This window comes from Lacerta agilis, chromosome 6, assembly GCF_009819535.1.
Source record: "Lacerta agilis isolate rLacAgi1 chromosome 6, rLacAgi1.pri, whole genome shotgun sequence".
NCBI classification, from domain to species: Eukaryota; Metazoa; Chordata; class Lepidosauria; order Squamata; family Lacertidae; genus Lacerta; species Lacerta agilis.
The window spans coordinates 14,725,857-14,733,671 of record NC_046317.1 but is presented as its reverse complement, the minus strand read 5'-3'; the positions used below and the strand labels follow the sequence as shown (position 1 = coordinate 14,733,671).

At 42.4% G+C, this 7,815-nt stretch overlaps 1 long non-coding RNA gene across 1 annotated transcript; it reads right to left on the bottom strand.

The window, feature by feature from the left end:
• Positions 1-4,257: 4,257 nt before the first annotated feature.
• LOC117048060 lies at positions 4,258-7,582 on the bottom strand. The gene is made up of 4 exons (XR_004426792.1): positions 7,420-7,582; positions 6,163-6,348; positions 5,081-5,262; positions 4,258-4,317 (listed from the first exon to the last, which is right to left on the bottom strand). It is a non-coding gene; the product is annotated as an uncharacterized LOC117048060 (long non-coding RNA).
• Between the last annotated feature and the right edge of the window lie 233 nt (positions 7,583-7,815).

The window sequence follows — 7,815 nt, the reverse complement described above, 5'->3', positions numbered from 1 at the left end:
TTGCACTTGCATGATGGCACTGAAGAAAATTTACCTTTCTGTCACCATTGTATCCTTGGGCAGTAGTTTAAGAGTGCCTACTTAGAATTTGCAGGGTGGGTGGGTGCCCCCTGCCTTGCCCCCTCCATTGTCTGGCCCCAAGATCTTCCACGTGTGGGTGGATGGTGCTTGCCAAATCCCTGCATGTAAAGGCTGATTCAGTCCCTGCTACTATCAGAAGAGGGTTAAGCTGTCAAGTTCAAAAAACGAAACATCATGTGATTTCATTTTGTGGGGGCTCTCTGGCACATGGCCCAATAATATACTGCCAGAGGGTTTAATATGAGTATTCACTCTAAACCACACCCACCTGTCCATCAGCTGGCATCACTTGTTGGTGGTGGCAGGAGGGTGGGTGGGTTCAATTCTGTATTGGCTGCAGGTGACTGGGTGTCAGGGACTGGGCAGAGGAGGAATGGTGGAGACCGCCTCCCCATCCTGACCCTTCCAGGGAGGAGGATGAGGAAGACAGTATAGATTTACAACAGGGATTTGAGGGAGGTTGCAGCTCAGAGGCAGATAAGAAGAAAAGTTCGGAAATCATGGGAGAGCCAGAGCAACACCTGGCTGACACACCGTTAGAAAGCATTCCAGACCCCCCCCCATCTCCCAAAACCTGGTGAGCCTTAAAACTAGGAAAGCAAAGAGCTCAAAGACAAAGGGCACTTGGCAGCACCCATAATAGTGATGAATGAGGAAGTGGGAGAAGACCAGGGTGGAGATTCACTCGGGACAATGCCATTATCCAAGAGGCAGGGTTCTATAGCCTCTCTCTGTAATATTTAGGGAAGCTTTTAATGTTTGATTGGTTATTGTATGTTAATATTTTGTTGGAAGCCACCCAGAGTGGTTGGGGAAGCCTAATAAATTATTATTATTATTATTATTATTATTATTATTATTATTATTATATAAAAAAGGATGGTAAGAAACTTTTCCTTGTCTTTATACTTTCCTGGGCAACTGGCCAGGAGCCGCTGACAGCATCCTGACACTGGATTTAGCAGGGATTTAACCCCTGGTTGAGAACTGATGAGTTGGGGGCAAAGTCAAATTCTCCTCACTTTGGCTATGCACTCCTCTTCTCAGCGCCTATCAAATGTGGCCCGTGAGGCTGATCCATGAATTAAAAAAAGGTTCCCCACTCTTGTTATTCAGTTTCCTCTTCTGGTCATCAATAATGTGCCACACGGAAACTCTGTGATGATATCACACTGTTTTCTTTTACCAGTGGTGTACTGGCAGAAGGTTCAAGTTCACAACAGCCATGCTTCCCCTAGAATGCTTTCAAGTCAGAGAGAATAATATTCAGGCATGAATCTCCCATTTTGGTTGGTGCAGAAAAATCCAAAAGAGGTGCATGGAATGAGAGCTAAGCTCTACTAATTGGCTTAAGTCAAAGGGCTTGACTTTATTTCAGCTGTTATTGCTTGTACAGTGGAACCTCGGTTCTCAAACGAAATCCATTCCGGAAGCCTGTTTAGGGGACAGGCAGGGCCAGAAGAGTGAGGAGAAGTTCCATTCTGCCACCGAAATTCCATACACTAGTGGAAACGCTTTGCTGGGAACAGTATACAAAATGTTCATAGCTGAGCAGCTCATGGGGAATCAGCTTCCTCCCCCATGGCCGTAAATGAGCAGATCAAATGAAAGGAATTCTTACCAGTGAGTTTCTTTAATAAACACAGCAAAGGACAAAAGAAAGCATCAACCCAGAATGGTGGTGCTCCCAATTAAGCTTACACCCCCTCCGTCCCTATTAATCTACATCACTCCTTGTAATCTGAGCTCGTAATCTATGTGCTTTCTGTTCTGCCACTTTATCAGCTCTTCTTGTCCTTGGGCTGGGCGGAGGAATGCTTCCCAGAGACTGTGAATCTGTTACCTCTCTCTCTTCTAGTGTTTTTTTTTCCCTGCTAGTTGTTCCCAGTATTTCCCAGCTGCTGCCTTCTGAACTATGCCCCTCTGCAAACCACCGTTCCAAATCTATACTGTTGTCCTGCTCCTGGGAAGATTCATGATCAAGATCAGAAGCAGGGGGAGGGGGTGGTTCCCACCATTCCTCCTCAGTGCAGCCCTCCTCAGCATAGTCCCTGACATCTAGCAGAATGCAGCCACAGCAAAAGCTTCCCAGCATTGCCGCCGCTGCTGCTTACTGGGAGGTGCAAAGTGGCAGCAAGATTAGAGCTGCAGAGCTGCACCGGCTGAGTTTACCTGGGGCTCCTGTTGATGTACTGTTGCAGCTGCCATCTCACCACAGTCTTGCCATCCTGGTAAGTGACAGCACCACGACTGCCAGGAGGCTACTGCTGAGGTATCACTCATGGTTAAAGGTCAAAGGGCACAAAACCCTAAAAGGATCATATGAAAAACTTGGTGGTATGACCATATGATAATTTTTGAAATACATATTGCATACTATTTTTTGCACTGCAATAAAGATAAAACCACAGAGCCTAGGGCTTGCTGATCGGAAGGTTGGTGGTTCGAATCCCCGTGACGGGGTGAGCTCCCGTTGCTCGCTCCCTGCTCCTGCCAACCTAGCAGTTCGAAAGCAGGCAGTGCAAGTAGATAAATAAGTACTGCTCCGGCGGGAAGGTAAACGGCGTTTCCGTGTGCTGCTCTGGTTTGCCAGAAGTGGCTTAGTCATGCTGGCCACATGACCCGGAAGCTGTCTGCGGACAAACGCCGGCTCCCTTGGCCTATAGAGCGAGATGAGCGCCGCAACCCCAGAGACGTCCGCGACTGGACCTAACGGTGAGGGGTCCCTTTACCTTTACCTTTACCCCAGCAGGCAAAGAACTGCTCTGGTGTTGGTGTTCCATTGCACCAGAAGCGGCTTAGTCATGCTGGCCACACGACCCGGAAAAACTGTCTGCAGACAAACATTGGCTCCCTTGGCTAGTAAAGAGAGATGAGCGCCTCAACCCCAGAGTCATCCGCGACTGGACCTAATGGTCAGGGGGCCCTTTACCTTTACCTTTAAAGATTATTTGCCCATGTTGCCTTTATATATGAATTACTATTATTCTTGTTACTATGACAAAAAAGCAACATACAATTGGTGTGAAATAAAAGGAGGGGGGAGTCTATTGCAGATACATACAAGCAGTGCGTGGTTGAGCATCTCTCTAGACAAAAAGTTGGCTCACAGCCTCATATAGTCCACCAAAAAGGATTGGCACACATAGTTTGATATGATCAGATGAGAAATAAGAGAATTCAATTATTTTTCATGACAAAAAAATCCTAGTTGAGCTTGTCCACTACACACTTCTTTCGTCTCTTCTTGCTATTCAGCTTATTGTGCCTGCAAAATACAAACCAACCATCAGGACCATTCACAAAAAATAAATAAAGATAATTTACATGCATAGATTTCATGAAACTCTTTGGATTTCTCTTGATCTGCAATAAAAAGTAATTTGCAAACTGTATTCTAAGTAATCCAACAAGTTTTCTGGTGAAGGAAAAAGGAATTTATAGCTGAATATTGTCTTGTAACTTGTGATTTTAAGAAAATAAGGGAAATGATAAAGCTAAAATTAATCTACCAGTTTCTGCTATGCTAAGTAATCCTGTCCACATTTACTTGGAAATAAATCTCATTGCATCGAAAAAGGCTTACCCCAAAGTAAGTTTGTGAAGGATTGTATCCTGTGGTGATGTCTGGATTCTGCCTGCCCGTCAGGTTTTTTTAAAAAATAAAAACTCCCAAATCATTCAATCAAATGAGCATACAAACCAACACAGCGGGGCGGGGTCTGCCACTTTCCATCTTCTTTACACAATATTTCCGTGGCCCTTGAAGTTCAAAAATTCTCCTGACACTGAAGTGTATTCTTTCACCACTGTCATAGTTTCTGGGCTCTGTTATGTCAACAGCATTCAGAAGCTGGGGTGGAGGTGGACAGAGTTCTGTAACAGCCCCCCCCCCCCACAAAAAAACAAAATTTCATTTGGTGCTTAATGGTTTAAAAATAATGCAAAATACGCCAAAATATCTATACATAGAGACCATGCATGGTCTGACTCCTGCTTCTCCTCTACAGGTAAGTTAACGTAGAGGAAATTTTGTTGTATATCATATGAAAATAGTTACCTCTGCAGGCTGGCTGGGGGTAACCATTCTCCATTAACACATTTTGTTTGATAAATCCTGGAATCACAGCTGTAGCTTAGAATGTCGTTGGTGTTGTATTGGCTTTTCAGAGGAATAGCAGACACAATGTTTGCATTCCTAGGTAGACTTGGATGTGCAACATTTTGTTGAATCATCTAACAATTCAAAAGAATTAATCAATTTGAAAACGTTACCGGTACTTAGCATTTATATAGAATGACTCATTTTCCAACCGCATAGCAATCAGTTTCTTAAAAACAGTCCCAGAAACTAATTCATCATTGTTCTCCCATTTTACAAAAGGAAACTGAGGCTGAGATATAAACTCTTGCCCAAGGTTAAATAATGTCTTACAGCAGAAGATTTTCTATTCAACACTCAATAATAGAGGCCACCCCATGAGAAGAGAAGAGAAGAGAAGAGAAGAGAAGAGAAGAGAAGAGAAGAGAGAGAAGACTCCCTGGAAAAGACCCTGATGTCGGGAAAGATTGAGGGGCACAAGGAGAAGGGGACGACAGAGGACAAGATAGTTGGACAGTGTTTCTCAAAGCTACCAACATGAGTCTGACCAAACTGTGGGAGGCAGTGGAAGACAGGGAGTGCCTGGCGTGCTCTGCTCCATGGGGTTACGAAGGGTCAGACACGACTAAACGACTAAACAACAAAGATAATAATATATTGTCCCAGAAGTACCTACATACACATATTCTTGTTCCAGTTTTAGTTGTTCATATTCCACATTTTAGATCGCCTTAAGACTCACTCGAAAGGGATTCTCTCTCTCTCTCTCTCTCCTCTCTCTCTCTCTCTCTCTCTCTCTCTCTCCTCTCTCTCTCTCTCTCTCTCTCTCTCCTCTCTCTCTCTCTCTCTCTCTCTCATATATTATTTGGTTTAATTTGGCATTGACATGTAGCTTACCAGCACAAATAGGTAATTCCCACTCTCCATGAATACAGACGGCTGGGTTGGTTGCAGTAATGACAAAGTTTTCTCACATCTGTATCTCACTGTTTCACCATGGAAATAATGTTCCCGGTCTACTACACCGATAACATGTCCGCTTGGAATGCTGGGAGGTGGCCCACAAGTTTTTTCTTCCACTGTTGAAAACAGCATAAAGGAATGTGTATGGAAATATTCCAAACTGTGTTTAAGTCCTGATTCTTTCTCTAGTTAAACAAGTGTCAAAAAGTGGGCTGGCTCTTATGGATCTACATTCAGTTACTTATATCCATTCCTTATTTCTGTAGGTTATTAGCAGTCAAAATCTAACATTTAGTAAATCTAGAGCAGGGTTTTCCAAACTTGGGTTTCCAGCTGGTTTTTTTGCATACAATTCCATCATCCTTGCCCAGTCCTGCTAACCTAGGGAGATGGAAGTTGTAGTCCAATAACAACTGGAGCCATCAGTAAACTGACCCCACAATTTCCTCCATTACTGCAAACAAATCTTTTCTGCTGCTGGAAAGGCAATATCAGCTATGTTTATTTTAACTGTCGACAAAAACAAAGAACAATAAACATAAAAATGACATGTCTGTTTTGTAGGACAAATAGGAACAGAAAGTTCTGTTAATTTCAACTCTCTCCGTTTCTCACTTTTCTGCTTTTCACCACATTTTGCATCAATATTTTAATAAAGACATAAATAAATACATAAATAAAATCAATCCTCACGAAATTCATCAGCATTTCTCGGAGCGTTATTACGCCTCCTTCCTCACCTTCGCCCCTCCCTTTCTTTCAGTGATTCTGGAGTCTTTCCAAGAAGAATTGTGTGATCTGGGTGTCCTGGCACCCTCTAAATTCAGGTTTACCACTAAGACAAAGGGAAACTGTCCCTCCGCAATGCACATACCCTTTTGACAGTGTAATAAACTATTTAAGTGTAAACTGCTGTGCGAAAAAAGCTGCGCAGAATCGTTTGGCACCAGAGATCAATTACATGCCACCTTATACAAACTTGTCTTATGTGAATCACCTTTACGGTTATAGGTTACCTGTGCAGGCTGGGTGAAGACGTCCATTTCCCATCAATACACGTTATTCGCTTCGCTCCGGTCAGTGCATATTTGACATTACACTTGTATTCCACCTGCTCCTCATGTTCATAGTCCTCATAAAGATCACCAATAATGCTTCCATTCGAAATGTTGGGTATGGGGTGTTACAGTTATTAACTTGCCCTAGAAAAAGGGAGTATTTATCATCATTAGTAGTTGTAGCGCATTAATTATTTGCTACTGTCAGATGTTACTAGCTCAGAGATGGAAACAAAACAGAGTTCCTACCAGAGAAGAATAGCAGATTAAGTGATGGACTAGTGCTGGAATGGCAAAAATGACCAGAAGAATCAGAAACCAGGAAGACCAAAATTTTAATAAGAAGTGGGGGAAACTATATAATTACCTTAGAAACCATTGTAACAATTACAATTATCAGTAGCATGGAATAACACTCGTAGTTTAATGTTGAATTTTGGTTATAATGGAGATTTACAGATTTGGTATTAATAGACAAGATACCAGGAAAAGGACCCCACAAAAGGGAAGGGGGGGAACCAGGAGCTTCTTTGGAATTCTCTTTCTATGTTGGTTGTTTGATAATATTTGAAAATATGAAAATCTGAAAGAACTAAATAATTATATCTATATTATCTGCCTTTCACCCTAAGGTTCCAGAGCAGGCTGCAAACAATTTAAAATAAAGTTTAAAACAACTTTAAAAATTAAAATTAAAAATGCAATCACAGAAAATAAGCGTGGGTCCTAAAAATATACACCTCAGGTGTGAAAGAAGTTCATCTTCAGGCATGTCATCCAAAAACTATAATGAAGGTGCCAGATTCTTTGTGGAGGAGTCCCACAACTTGGGAGGAGGGTGCCATAGAGAATGTTCTCTTCTGGGCCACCCCCTCCTCAAGATTCTGACGATGCCAGAACCCCTAAGAGGTCCACTCTGCTGATCTAAGCACCAAGAGACGCTGCAAGTGAAGGAGGCAGTAGTTTCTAGAGACGTTTTCGGGCTTTAAACACTAATGTGAGCACCTTAAATTGGCTCCTGAAAAATGAACTGACAAACCAATACAGCCATTTTAAAAACAGGGAGGTTATAATTTGGTCCAAATGGAACTCAGCCAGTAATCTGGCTGCTTGCCTTTTGGATCAATTGGAGTCGCTGAGAAGTCTTCAGTGACCATTTCAAGAACACAAAGCATTTGGATATCCGCTTATTTAAGAAACATGAAGAATTGTTACCTTTACAGGTTGGAGGTGAAGGAGACCATCCAAAGTGGTAACATTGGGAAGATGCAGGCCCAACTCTTGTGAATTCACTGTGACATGAAAAACCTGTATCACATCCCCTTGCAGATAATGGTCCTTCCTTGGCTGAATGTCCCCCTGTTGTCCAGAAAGAGACTTTCACACTGTATCATTACTAAAGAAAATGTTGAGCGTGGGGAAAAGAGATGGATAGATCTAACTGCATTTCTGAGCATATTGTCTAAGATAAACCTGCTGAACAACACATTTCCTGTACATCAAAAAATGTATCATAGGTAAAACTGCTTATAATCCACTATAGTTTTAGGTTGCTGTCCATAGTTCTTCATTCAGTGTCACGTGTGCATTCATTCATTCATTCATTTCTTG